We start from the raw sequence: 15,303 nt of genomic DNA, 5'->3' as shown, positions 1-15,303 counted from the left end.
CCACCATGGACAGTGCTTACTTTGTGCCAGCTGATTCTGTGGTTTGTTGTTGTTGTTGTTGTTGTTCTTTGTTTGTTTGGTTGGTTCTCGGTCTTATGAGTCCTGTTCCAGTTTGAGAATACCCAGTGACAATGGAACCCAGATGCAGCTCGCAGCCCCCCCCCCCCCCCAATCTGGACATACTGCTTGTGTACATGCAACAGATCAGTGTGATATCCACTGACTGAGACTGCTGTTCTGCATGAAGGAATTGGGGTGTAGATGCCATGGACTCACCATGGCCTTGGTGTAGTTCTTTATACTTGATTTTTCAATCAAGCTTAATGGTTTTTTAAAAACAAGACTTGAAGCTCTAGTTCTCTAGATCTTTTACAGTATACGGTATTTTACATACTTGAGTTGTATTAAAAGCTTACTCATTAAAAAAAAAAAAAGGAACATGCCTAACTTTAGGTGACTACTTGAATGTAGGGAGTGGAGGGAGGAAGGAGGATGTCAGGGGCTTCCAGTTTGGGTAACTGTGTAGAACCCAGGCAGAGATGCGAAGAAGGGATAGAGAACTGCATTTCAACATCCTGAGTTTGATGTTCTTGCAGGTCACCTACATGGAGACTTGTGTGGCCCATTGGAGCATGTTTCCTTCTCTGTTTAAGGATGATGAGTAATAATGGGTAGTATTTATTGATGTTTACTATGTGCCAGGCATGGCTCTAACCACTTCATGCATAATAACTAATTTAATCTCACAATGCCCTTATGAGGTAGGTAATATTGTTACCCCCGTTTTATGATGAGGAAACTGAGGCACAGAAAGACAATCCCTGCCTAAGCTCACCTAGCTTGTAAGCACTGTGATGTAAATCCAGGCAGCTTTGCTCACCTGCCTCAACCTCATAGTACTGTTGTGAGGGTTAACTGAGGTGATATACACAGAGTCTAACATAAAGCAAGTATGTTTTGGTTTAATGTTATTGTCAGAAATATGTTAGCTTTTGTGAGAAATTTTGGCCAACATGACCTTTACTATAATATCAACCTACTTCTTAGAGAGAGAGAGTTGAAATAGCAGAGTATTTGAAGTGTGACAGACTTGAATTCAAATACAGTCTCTTGCCATCACATATCAGTGACCTGGGAGAAATGAACTTCAACTCTCTGAGCCTTGGTTTGTTCATTTGTAAAATGGATACAATAACACTTTACCTTCATTTCACATAGTAGGTGGTTAGTAGCTGACAGGTCTCCTTTCCTGGTGGATTTCTTGATCCAATAAAACAAGAGGAATGTGGGCTCTCATCCTGTCTCATTATGGACTTGTATTTGGTGAGTCCTTTCCACTCTTGATCTTGGTTCCTCATCATCAAGGGAGTTGGAAGAGATCACCAGGGCTCCAACTCCTAAAGCCCAGTAACCCATGACCTCATGTCCCCAACTCCCCATGCTATCAAACAGAGACATACTGCCAACCTCCAAAGCAGGCTGAATAATGGGGGCCTTGTGGAGTACATGTGGACTTTGGGGACAGTAGTTTGTCCTTGAAGGGCATGAATTTAACCTCCTGAGGACATTCTGAGTCTACTCAAACCAAAGGAAGAAGGTTCAGGGGCAAACTTATTACTGGAATAATGTCTGTAAGAGTTTTAAGCATCTTAGAGACGGGCATTCTATTCATGAAACATATTATTACTTTACAGTTGGGTGAGGGTAAATGGGTCGAGTTCCTCTTACTTTCATTTCTTTATCAGAAAAATTACTGAGTACCTATTATATGCCATGCATGGCAAAATGTGCTAAAAACAGCAAATAGAAGTCTTCCTACAGTGCACATTCTAGCTCAAGTGGCAATGAACAACACACACAGAAAGCAGTTGAACTCAGTGATAAATTTTACATGGAAAATAAGAGACAGAGACAAGTCAAGTGTGCTTCAGAGAGTGGTCAGGGAGGACTCTGAGCAGTTGACATCTGAGATGAGACCTGCATTTTGAGGAGAGTCTGGCAGCAAGTTAGGGAAAGGGCATTCCAAGCAGAGGAAACAGCCAGTGCACAAACCTCAAAGTGGAATGAGCTGGAAGCCAACCCTGTGGGGAGTTAGTGAGGAGCAGCCAGACCATGTAGTGTCTTGGAGGCAGGTTCTGCATTTATTCCAGGTGCACAGATAGCAGTCAGAAGGCTCTAAGCCTGGAAGAGGTCAGGTGAAGACTTCATTTACATTTCATGAGTGCTCAGAAACCTTTGGAAGCAATTTCCTCTGCTGACATAGGAGAATTAATTAGTTAATATTGCACAACACTTGAAACTCTTGGAAGAACAGGAACATATTATTATTTCCCCATTGAGGCTTTGTAAATGGAGGTCTGGGGTTGTTGCTCAAAGAGGCTGAATGAGAAATGGCCCATCATCCCTTGTTAAACAAAACTTTTCTTTCTCCTGCCCTGCTGAGGAATCCAACTTCCATTTTTATAAGGCTGGAGAGGGACTTGAAAACAGGGCCAGTCCTGGTGCTGTAATTAATTTCAAAAGGAGTCATTTACCTCCACTGCCTATAAAAAGATTAAAAAAATAACTTTCAGTTAGGTAATACCTTCTCTAGAGAGCTCACTCAACTTGACAGCGAGGAGTTTGATCTCACCTTGCTATAAAATAGGGAGGAAACCCACTCCCTTTTCATATTTATTTTTCAAACAAGTATGAAGTTACACCAGAGGTTTCCCAGCAAGCTTGGGGAAGCCCTCTTCACTCTGTCTCAGACCCTTGCCCTTGCCTCCATTTCCTTCCTTCTGAGAATTTAGATTTTTACTGATGATTTTCATTCTGTTAATCTCTCTCTTTTTCCGTAATAACAGCCAAGGTCAACTATGCTCCTGCCCTAAGCCAGGCCCTTTCCATACATTATTTCATTTAATTGAAAATTTACAGATGCGGGGACTGTTGATACCACAAATGTCACAGATGAGGAAACCAAGGCTGCAGGAGCCCAGAAGCTTGCAGAGACTGTGGTGCCTAGAAGAAGCAGGGTTGAGACTTGGATCCAGGCAATTTGATGCCAGGGTGCACAGGACGAAACATCACCTACCTTCTTTGAATTCAAACCCTAAGAATAACTGGGTGTTTTTGCATAGTCTTTGTACCAAAGGCATACTCTTTATTCATTTATTTTTTGGGATAACAATAGCATTTCTTCTTTGCATGTGTGTGAAATTGTGGGAATGGAAGGTGGGTGGGTGCAACGTGAAGATAAATATCTTTAATGGATCGTCTGCTATAAACCTTGTGCAGCCATAGCTGCATCACCATGCTAGATAACTGTGCCTGCTGACTTAATGGCTCTGAAAAATGACAAAACTTGAAAAATTGACTCACTGCAGAAGGTGGAACAGATTGAAACCAAGCACTTGAGTCATCTGTTAAGGACGCCACTCTGAGCCCCTGTTATGCAATGCCCAGTTAGAACCAAGAACACATACAAAAATAACATGGCTTGAATTCTGATGCCTGAGGGCCTGTGTCCTGTGTAAGCGGACTGCAGGGTGGACACTGATGCCTGATAAACACCCCACTTTTGGTGGCCACTTGTTATGGAAGGTGCAGTTGATGACAGGAATAGCCTTGGGTTAGCAATTAGTAAATACTGCAGTTCTCAACAGAGCTCCTGTACTGCCTGCAAGGCCCTGTTGATTCTGCTTCAGTGACCCTGTCAGCCTTGGGGTGCCACACAGCCAGGCACCCCCACACATGTTCCCAGCATGTGTTACACCTGAACCCACAGTCTCTTGGCAGATCACCTCTACCCTAGACTTCACACCAAGCCTTATTGGGAAATTTATCCTCACTTCCAGTGTTATAAAAAACATTCAGAGCATGGGGTTTAGAATTAGAGGAATCCTCAACAGAAGGTCCCCATCATTCCAACTGTGCCTAAGACAAACCCATGTAAGCTCCAACCAGTGAGGATGTCAGTGGAAGCCAGTGTAGCTCAGACAGTATACAGTATTGAGGTTTCTTAAGCATTACTGTGTAAGGGTTGTGGCATGCATGTTGTTTAGCAAGCTGAAGGAGGGTTTTTTGAAAGGTAGAGGTGTGTTTATAGATAGGATGCAGGGAGGGCTGGATGGTAAGTATACTGACATTGATGATGGAGCAGACCAGCTGGCTTTGAGTTCTGGCTCCACTAATTCCCAGCTGTGTGACCTTGGACACATTACCTAACCCCTCTGTGTTTTAGTTTCATTAGCTTGAAGATGGAGATTAATAATAGTTTCTAACTTTTGGGTTCTCATGAAGATGAGTTCATTAGCAGTATGAGTGTGTTGTGTCTGTGCTCAATGAATTTTAGCCAAAAAAGAAAACCAGTGCAAAGGAATCCAGGATCTCATTCTCAAGTTGGGAAGATGAATGGTGATGCAGAGAGAATCCCGTGAGGTTCTGTAGCCTGGGAGAATGGGAACTATCTTACAGAAGCCTCATGTCTGCTCTGTTGGATCGTATTGATAAGAAGGAAAACCTATAATATTGGAAGAGCAAGATGTGTTAAGATAAATAATGTGTATGTAAAAAGTGTTTAGTTTATATAGGCATGGCATAATAAATGTAGGTGCTCTTTGAGGTGATTTAAGGTAGAGGTCCCCAGATAGCCCCAGGATGGGGCTGGTCTAAGGAAAGTTCAATAAATAATTTGTTGCAAATAGCTATAAGATCTGATTTAAGAACAAAAGTGATACCCATGTTAAACAGCAAAGTTGAGGATGAAGGAAAATGAATGATGCAACAACCAGAATCTAGGCTGAACCTAGTAACAAAAATGTTATTATGAAGTGTCAGGCCTTGTCTGAGCCTTTAACACAGATTCATCCTTATAACAACCCAAGGATGGCATATACAAGTGGTCATGTCCCCATTGTATTAATGAGAAAACCGAGGCACAATAGCCAATAAATGTAGAGCCGGGACTGAAAATAAGCCTGGGGACTATCTGCCATCACAATCCTTGCTTTATAGAAATTAAAATTAGACCTGCAGGTGTAATCATACTTGGTTGTTTCTGGTTAGTCCTCCATCTGGAGTGAAATATATATATAGTTTTCATTTCTTTTTTTCAAAACATGTAAATAAATCTTTAATTGGGTTTGACTTATTGTGCATAAGATTCTATTTTTTCTTTTTTTTAAATTATTTTTATTCTATTACATTTGTCCCAGTTTTCCCTCCTTTGCCCTCCTTGTATACTCCTATGTTCATAACAGCACTATTTACAATAGCCAAGTGCTGGAAAGAGTCTAAGTGCCCATCAGTAGATGAGTGGATTAAAAAACTGTGGTACATTTACACAATGGAATATGTAAATGAAAGACAGAATGCCTACCTTTTGCAATAGCATGGATGGAACTGGAGAATATTTTGCTTAGTGAAATAAGCCAGTTGATGAAAGACAAATACCATATGATCTCACTTATAAGAGAAATCTAATGAACAAAATAAGATAAACTTGAAGAAGTTACTGGGAGCTTCTATTTTATATTATGACTACTTTTTCAAATTTTGAGCAAAATAGAACCAAGACATGGAAACATGGAACAGACTGACAACTGCCTGAGGGGAGTAGGGAGGAGGATAATGCTGGAAAGAAGGGGAAAGGACTAGTCAAAAAACATATATGAGTGATCCATGGACATGGACAGCAGTGTGGGGATTAACTGTGGGAGCAGGCAGTGGGCTGGGCAGACCACTTCTTGGTTAGGACTATATAGTTCTAAATAAAAATAATTTTATTTTGTTGGTCTTCATGAAGTCTTGAGCTGAAAAATCCCTCCGGGCACAGTGAGTGGTGAAATCTTGGCAGGGTGAACTCTATACTCCTACTGCAATGACAGTTCTGTGGCCCAGGCCACATTCATAAACAGCCTACTTCACAGATTCACCAAGATGTCTCAGGCACATCTGGCTTATGGGGCAAAGCTGGAGCCATACTCTATCTGAGTCTTCTTTTCCAGTTGGTGGCACCACCATCCTTCTCATCACTGGATATGAGCCTGGGATCTTCACTTCTTTCCTTTTTCTATTCCTGCCCTCACACCCAACTGGCCATCAAGTTATCAGGTGCTGTTTCTTCAATAGTCCTCAGGTGAGGTCCAGGTCAATCCCTACTGCCACCACCCCAGTGTGGGCCCTTACAGACCATTTTGTGACCATTTGTGACTCTGGTTGGATTTTGTCATTTTGTTTGTAATGTTTCCTCTCTTTTTATTTTTTCCTCTATAAATTGTTTTTATTTCTGTTAGCTTTTGTGAAAACTTGGAAGACCTACCCCTTGACAGTAGCTACCCATAAAGAGTTTAAAGGAAATTCTTAAACCCATATGAAGCTATCAAAATCAATTGTAGAATGGCTATTTTGGGGTTCTCCTGTTTTGGAGAAGATGAAAAAATTCATTGGGGAATTTTCCCTGCTTCAGACTTCATGACTTAAACTCCATCATGTTTTTTATTATATAAAAAAAATTGTGGAGACAATCAACCTTGTGTCCATACTAAAACAATATTTTAGTGATTATCTTCATTCTACTGGTTTCAACAGACACATGTCCTTCCTAGCCACTATTTCCTCATTCTTGAGTATTTACCTCTGATTGCTGTTTTGTTTTGCTGGCATTGGTCTTTAAGTATTTTATTCTGAATGGATCTTTGCATGTTTGAGAAAATATTTCTAGTGATTTCTCCCCAAATGACACCTTGGCTGAATACAAAATCCTTTTGTCATGACTGTTTAGTGCCTTGTAAATGATGTTCTAGTGTTTTCTGACATTCAGTGTTGTAGAGTACAAGTCTGAAGCCAACCTGACATTTCCCCCAGATACTCAAAGGAATTAAAAGTAAAATTTGCTCCAATATTTCTATATGTGAATTTTATTTACCTACATTAAAGTTCACTCTTATCTTTATTTAGATCCAGATTTTTTTTCTATTACTTAATAGTGTATTCTCTCCTTTTGAGATGTCTGCTATTTTGTTTCTGTTTTCTCACATGATTTTATCATTTTCTCATTTCCTCTGAGTTAGTGGGAGAGGGGAGCAAATTTTCTGAAGTTTATTTTCCACTTTCCTGATTCTATCATCCATACGGCCTTATCTCTTATATGCTGCCCTAAGGTGGCCTCTAATTTTGTTACTATGTTTTTCATCTTTAGATAACCCTTCCTAACTCCAAATTACTTTCTTATGCAACCCTTGTTCCCATTCCATAGATTAAGAAGACTACTTGGATTTTATTGAGATCACAAATCAGATATTTTAACAATGTTTTTCTCCTTCCCTTCCTCCTTCTCACCTTTCTCCTTTTCTCCTTCTTCTTCTCCTCTTCCTCCTCCTCCTCATTCTGGTTGTAAATTGGTTTTTCCTGACTCTGTAGAGAAGTTCCCTTTCTTTGAATTGTAGGCTGTTTGTGTATGCCTCATGCTGCCTCTCATATCTGCCCACATTTTATAAGAGGGACCTTCAGGTCCACAATTAATGAGAAAAAGGAAAGAAAACCAAAAGGCTACCTTTCAATGGCCAAGTTAATGGCTCCAGAAGCTTGTATGTGTGGTGGGGTGTGGGGAGGAGTAATGGAAGGAGCAGAATCTCTGGGAGCACCTGCAGGGGCCTTTGTCACAGACACTAGAAAGAAAACTCGGGGTTTGTCTATGGCACACCTAGGACCCAGACGTACAATGCATGTATCATGGATGAAAGGGAAGGCAGAGGGTTCCCACCAACATAAAAGATCCCACTAAATAGCCATCTGCAAATAGAAAGTTTCACTGGATCAATCACCAGTTGAGTGTTGGTTTGGCTAAGTTCCAAGTATGGGTTTTCAAACCAATCCTCCCATTCCTGCCTCAATTAGGGAAGCTGCATTCTAAGCTTAGTCTTCCTTTAAATTATACTTGAAAATATGTTTAGTTACACTGTTCTGGGTGCTGGGGCTGCCTTGGAGAGGAAAACACTTATGGTCTTAGCTCTCATTGGATTTATACTCAATCATCATAGTAACATGTGCAAGCAAATGGTAATCACAAGGAGAGTGTTTAACTGCAAATGGCAGGGTGGTTAGGGAATGCTTCCTGAAGGATGGGGCACTTGAGCTGTGATCTGAAGGTTGAATAAAAATGAAGCAAGTGAAAGAGTATGCAGGCAGTGTGAGTGCCTGTGCAAAGCTCTGCAGTGAGGTGAGAGGACGCTTGAGCCACTGGAGGAATATGAATAAAAACCTCCCATGTTTGGACTTCCGGCCAAAATGGAGGTGTAGACAGACATGCTGTGTCTCCCTCCACAACTAAGAAGGAATACAACTACCTCAGAACTAGAAACAACCAGAAGTTCCAGAGGATCAAACTGCATGGAAGTCCAGCAAACAAAGATATGAAGAAGAAATACTCATCTAGACAGGTAGGAGGGGCAGGTGGAGAGGACAGTGTGGTGGTGGCAGCAGCAGGCCATCAGAAAGCACAGTCACATGTTTTAAAAAGTCAGGAGAGACACCTGGGGAGCATTCCCAGCTCCCGACTGGACCTCTCAGCCCACTGTCCTAGCACTGGGGAAAATCAAGCCTCATTGCCTCTGACTGAGCAAACCAGTGGGGGTTGGGGTGGAGGCAGAAACTGACGGTCTCTCAGCAGAGTCCACTTGTTTAAAGGGCCCCCATGGTCCTAGAATGTCTGCAGACCCACCCGGTTTGGGAACGATGGCCAGGGCAGCAGCTAGAGGGGTGCCAGTCCAGTGCAGAAGTGGGAGAAGTGCCTAGAAAATGAGTGAGTGCTGTGCAGGCGTCATTGTTTCCTCTCAGACCCCTCCCCCCTCATACAGCACCACAAGGTGGTGAAATGGTTCACCCTGAACTAATGAATCCCTAAGGCTCTGCCCCTTACAACGTAATAGGAACAACAGCTCTATCTGGGACACAGAGACAAACAAACACAGGAGCCTGTTAGAATGAGGAGACAGAGAAATATGGCCCAAAATGGGGAACGGATCAAGGTTCCAGTGGGAGAACTAAGCAATGAGGAGATAGCCAACCTCACAGACGAGGAGATAGACAACCTAACAGATGCAGAATTCAAAACATTGGTGATAAAGATGCTCACAAGCTTGACAGATATGCTTGAGTATGGCAAATGCATAAGAGAAGAAGTGAAAGCTATGCTAAATGAAATGAAGGAAAATCTACACAAAACCAATGGTGAAGGGAAGGAAACCGAGATTCGAATCAATGATTTGGAACATAAGGAAGAATAAATCAGTCAACCAGTGCAGAATGAGGAAGCAAGAATTGAAAAAAATGAAAAAACTTCCCAAATTTTGTGAAGGAGATGGACATACAGGTCTGGGAAGCACGGAGGGTCCAGGGTGAGCTGGACCCAGAGGGGACCACACCAGAACACATCATGATTGAGATGCCAAAGGTGAAAGATAAAGACTGAGTCATGGGGGCAACAAGAGAGAGGCAGAGAGTTGCCTACAGGAGGGTGCCTATAGGACTATCAGCTGATTTCTCAGAGGACACTTTGCAGGCAGGAAGGGACTATCAAGCAGTATTCAATGTGATGAAAAGCAACCTACAACCAAGATTACTCTATCCAGCAAAGCTATCATTTGGAATGGAAGAGCAGATGAAGTGCTTCCCAGACAAGGTAAAGCTAAAGGAGTTCCTCATCACCAAGCCATTATTATATGAAATGTCAAAGGGACTTACTTAAGAAAAAGAATTTCAAAACTATGAACACTAAAATGACAACAAACTCACAACTATCAACAACTGAATCTAAAAAATAGAAACAAAATCCAACTAAGCAAACCAGAATAGGAACAGAATCATAGGTATGGAGCTCATTTGGAGGGTTATCAGCTGGGAGTGGGGAGGGGGGAGAAATGGGGAAATGGTTCAGGGACTAAGAAGCATAATCGGTTGGTACAAAATAGACAGGGGGATGTCAAGAATGGTATAAGAAAGGGTGAAGCCAAAGAACTTATATGCATGACCCATGGACATGAACTAAGGGAGGTGGGATTGCTGGAGGGAAGGGGCGTACTGGACAGAGGGGAGCAAAGGGGGAAAAATTGGAACTACTGTAACAACATAATCAATAAAATATACTTAAATAAAATAAATAAATAAATAGAAATTTTTAAAGAACAAAAAAACCTCCCATGTTTGGAGTGTGGGTAGTCAAGGGTAGGGATGGAGGTGGGGAGAGGTTCTGAGGTCAGAAGGGTTGTCAAGGGCCCAGGATTTACTTTAAGAGCAAGGGGAGGCCTGAAAGTGTTTCTTTGAAGGGTGGACCTGCAAGGTGTGATGACACAATCAGATTCACCTTTTGGAAAAGTAACTTGGAAGCAGAGACTTTCTAGGCTGGGGAGGCATGGTAAGCAGGGTGGGAGGAGGAGGGGATTAAGGAAAATGGGCCAGGATTGAGAGGCAATCTCACTGCTGCACTGAGGGTGTGCTCTGGGTTGCCAGGAGTGATGTTTTTATTTTGTTTTCCTGTGTGAAAATCAGTTACTGATGTAGAGTGGCTTGTCCAAATGTGGGGGAACAGAATGGGGGAAATCAGTTACTTATTTGGGCTGATTGATCAGCCCCTTCTTCACAGGATGTGGGAGGATGCCTCCCCAGGTGGAATCTATGGGGTTGAGTCCACTAGGTTGCTCATAGGCCAAGAATGCCTGTCCTGCAGGCCATTCCAGGGTCTTCTGAGGCCTGCAGAGTGGGAAAAGAAGCTCAGCCACTCAACCTGCTCCTGTCTGGAGCCCACACCCATGTGACTTAGGAGACACAGGTTACAGGGGAGGCTCTCCCCATCAGTTCTCCAACACACCACCTCTCCAAGAAGGGGGAGTCCTATATCAGACCTAAAAGAACTCCTTTGCTCTGGTCCTGTCAATGCTTTCCTGGGCAGAAAGTCCTCGAAGCTCCTGACATGTCAATTGCACCTCATGTGTACCCTCTGTTAGCTACTGGAGAGTGAAGGCACTAGAAAACTGTGCTCACAACACCAAGGATTAGGAACATAAAAAACACTTCTCTTGAAACATATCTCTAAATAGTCTTTCCTAAAAGGTTTACACTGCTCAGTACAAGAAGTAAGAGTGCCTGCTGTGTTCTTTCACAGGGTATTTTCTTAAACATTTGCCATTTTATTTTTTGAGGAGAATGCTATGTCTTGTTTAGATCTGCAGTTCTTTCTGTAAATTTGGTTATCAATTACATTTTTTCTTTCATCCACTTCTGTTCAGGATACTAAGGGTTAATTTAAAATAGCCTGATCACCCTGCAGGGGGACACTGCCTTGGAGATACAACTAAATTATACAGCTCTGGGAGATCTCTGAGCTTATTTCAAGGTAGATCAGAGGTGATTTTTGAAATGTATTCATTGCTGGTGGCTTTTGCAGGAGAAGTGAGGGAGGATGGTGCTTCCTAGGGACTAATTGGTTGTTTTATGTGCCATGAGAAAAGGAGCTCTTGGAATTTGTTTTAGGTTTTCTTTGTTTTTTGTTTTTAATTCTGTAGCTGAGGCTTGTTATTACTATAAAAGTCAATAAATTAGTGGACTCTGCAAATCAATAAAATAATTAGTTGGTCATTTCTAGGTAAAAATAGTTCTTTAAATTGACGTGAATATTATTGACTCCAGGGTTAGGGTTAGGGTTAGGTGACAGTGAGTCCAGCTGTGTTGGGGAGGCAATAGGCAGGGGTGGGGCTGAAGAGTATTGGAAAGCAAGGGGCTGCCTCTCACTTTCAGCTGACTGTTTGTTGCCCCGTGGGCCCATTTGTTGTCAGTGTGGCCCATTTCCCAGGTTTTAGTTAGTGGCTGAATGAAGAGATCAGCTGGCAGGAAAACCTGCACAGGCAAAGGTCTGAAGCCTGGAAAGAGCTTGCTGTCCAGAGGGGCAAGGACCTAGAGTGAGCACTGTGGAGGAGACGGTCATGATGGGGGAAGTGCAAATTGCAGGAAGCAACAACAACAAAAAAAGATTTTAGGTCCAGATGGCACAAGCCATTTAGCCCACACTTTGGATGGGCAACATAGAGGCAGCCAAGACTGGTTTGTTTTTTGCGTGGACATTCAATAAGAAGCTTAAAAATTGAAAACAATGACAATTAGATGTGTCATAACTTCCACGTAACAGCTATAAATTCAATACACTCAAACAGGCCATGATCTATCTCAAAGAAAACCTCAGAGAGGCAAACAGCTCATTTGATCTGAAATGCTATTTCATTCAAAATAGGTTACATGTTGTAGGGAACAAGATTATAAATGGTTTAACTCATTTGAGAGCTAAAGCATTTTTGTTTTGCTGAAGCTCCTTTAAAAACTTATAGTAAGATCAACATTAGAATGTCAAGAAAGGGAATTAAAAAAAAAAAACCCAAGTAAATAAAGAAATGTAATCCTGCTACATTCTCCTGTTTAGCACAGGGGCATTTAACAAGCCTTGTGCTAGAGATTTACTAGCATGAAAGAAAAGTCTCTTAAATTTTTTTAATGAAAATAATGCATGCTTATTATTTAAAAAAGAAAAAAAACAAAGAAAGCAACAAACAAAGAAAATAGTACAAAATAGTTTTTTAATTTCAAATTTTATTAAGTATTTGTCTGGGATAGGGGAACCCTTAATCTTTCTGAGTTTGCACTTCCTAATCTGCTAACTGAGAATAAGAACAATGATCCATCAGAATTATTTTGAAAATTCAATGAGGTAATATACAACATATATGATTATATATTACATTGAAAGAATATACCATAACATAACTAAGTTAAATGAATGTTAGTTTTGCATAACTTAGTTTAGCTAACCTCTCTCCTTAGGTTGTTTAATGCATAACATCTTAAAAATATTTTTTTATTGTTGACGCTATTACAGATATCCCCCATTTTTCCAACTTTACCCACCTCCATCCTGCCCCCTTTCCCCTGGCCTTCACCACACTATTGTCTGTGTCCATGGGTTAAGCATATATGTTCTTTAGCTAATCCCTTCACCTTCTTTTATTCAGTACCCCTTTACCCCCACCCCTGACCTTTGTCAGTCTGTTTCATGTATCCATGTCTCTGGTTCAATTTTGCTCATTAGTTTATTTTGTTCAGTAGATCCCACATATTAGTGAGATCATATATTTTTTGCCTTTCTATGACTAGATTATTTTGCTTAGCATAATAATCTTCAGGTCCATCTATGCTGTCACAAAGGAAAGGAGTTCCTTCTTTTTTATAGCCAAGTATTGTAGTATTTGGTTGTGTAAATATACCACAGCTTTTCTAACTAATTATCCACTGATGGGCACTCGGGCTGTTTCCAGATTGTGGCTATTCTAAATAACACTTCTGTGAACATAAGGTTGCATATGTTCTTTCTGTTTGGTGTTTTGGGATTCTTAGGATATAGTCCCAGAAGTGGGATTGCAGGATCAAAAGGTAGTTCCATTTTTAATTTTTTGAGGAAACTCCATACTGTTTTCCACAGTGGCTGCACCAGTTTGCATTTCCACCAACAGTGCACTAGGGTTCCCTTTTCCACATCCTTGTTAACACTTGCTTTTTATTGATTTTATTAATGATAGCCATTCTGACAGGTGTGAGATGATATCTCAGTGTAGTTTTAATTTGCATCTCTCTGATAATTAGTGATATTGAGCATCTTTTCATGTATCTACTGGCCATTTGTATGTCCTCTTTGGAGAAATGTTTATTCAGGTCTTTTGCCCATTTTTAAGTTGGATTCTTTATCTTCCTGGTGTTGAGTTGTATAACTTCTTTATATATTTCAGAGATTAACCCCTTATCAGATGTATCATTGACAAATATATTCTCCCATATGGTGGTTCACTTTTCATTTTGTTGATGGTTTCTTTTGCTGTACAGAAACTTTTCAGTTTGATGTGGTCCCACTTGTTTATGTTTCATTTATTTTCAGGTACTTTTTGAGTTCTTCCTTGATCACATTGCCAACTCATTCATTGTATATTAACATATTATTTAGCCTCCATGTGTTTGAATGTTTTGGTGAGTTTATTATTATTATTATTATTGTTTTTCAATTACAGTTGTCCCATTTTTCCCCCATTTCTCCCCCCACCCAGCCCACATCTTCTCCCACAGTTATACCCCACCCTGTTGTCCATGTCCATGTGTCATTTATACATGTTCCTTGACTAGACCCTTCCCCTACTTATTGCCCTTCTTTCCCTCCCGCCTACCCCCTGATAACTGTTATTCTGTTCCTTGTTCAATTTTGTTCATTTCTTTGTGTTGTTCATTAGTCTCCTGTATTAGGTGATAGCATATGGTATTTTTCTTTCTTTGCCTGGCTTATTTCACTAAGCATAATTCTCTCTAGTATCATCCATGTTGTCCCAGATGGCAGGAGTTCCTTCTTTCTCTCTGCTGCATAGTATTCCATTGTGTAAATGTACCACAGTTTTTTAATCCACTCATCTATAGATGGGCACTTAGGCTGTTTCCAGCACTTAGCTATCGTAAACAGTGCTGCTATGAACATAGGGGCGCATAAGTTCTTTTGAATTAGTGTTTTAGGATTTTTCGGGTATAATCCTAGCAGTGGAATCGTTGGTTCAAAAGGCAGTTCAATTTTTAGTCTTTTGAGATAATTCCATACTGTTTTCTATAATGGCTGCACCAGTCTGCATTCCCACCAACAGCACATAGGGTTCCTGTTTCTCCACATCCTCGCCAGCACTTGTTGTTTGATTTGTTGATGATGGCCATTCTGACTGGTGTAAAATTGTATCTCATTGTGGTTTTTATTTGCATCTCTCTAAAGGCTAACGATGTTGAAAATTCTCTCACGTGTCTATGGACCCTCTGTGTATCCTCCTTGTAGAAATGTTTGTTCAGGTCCTTTGCCCATTTTTTAATTGGGCTGTCTGTCTTCTTGGTGTTGAGATGTGTAAGTTCTTTATATATTTTGGAGATCAGTCCCTTGTCTGAGGTATCATTGGCAAATATGCTTTCCCATATGGTTGGTTCCCTTTTCATCTTGCTGATGTTTTCTTTTGCTGAGCAGAAACTCTTTATTTTGATGTAGTATCATTTGTTTATTCTTTCCTTTATTTCCCTTGCCTTAGGAGATGTATCAGTGAAAATATTGCTACATGGGATATCTGAAAATTTTCTGCCTTTGTTTTCCTCTAGGACTTTTATGCTGTCACGCTTACATTTAATTCTTTGATCCATCTTGAGTTTATTCTAGCGTGTGGTGTAAGTTGGTGGTTTAGTTTCTTTTTTTTGCACGTCCCTGTCCAG

The sequence above is a fragment of the Furipterus horrens genome, unplaced genomic scaffold (genome assembly GCF_987537825.1).
Source record: "Furipterus horrens unplaced genomic scaffold, mFurHor1.1.pri manual_scaffold_5, whole genome shotgun sequence".
NCBI lineage: Eukaryota > Metazoa > Chordata > Mammalia > Chiroptera > Furipteridae > Furipterus > Furipterus horrens.
This window is presented reverse-complemented; position numbering follows the sequence as displayed.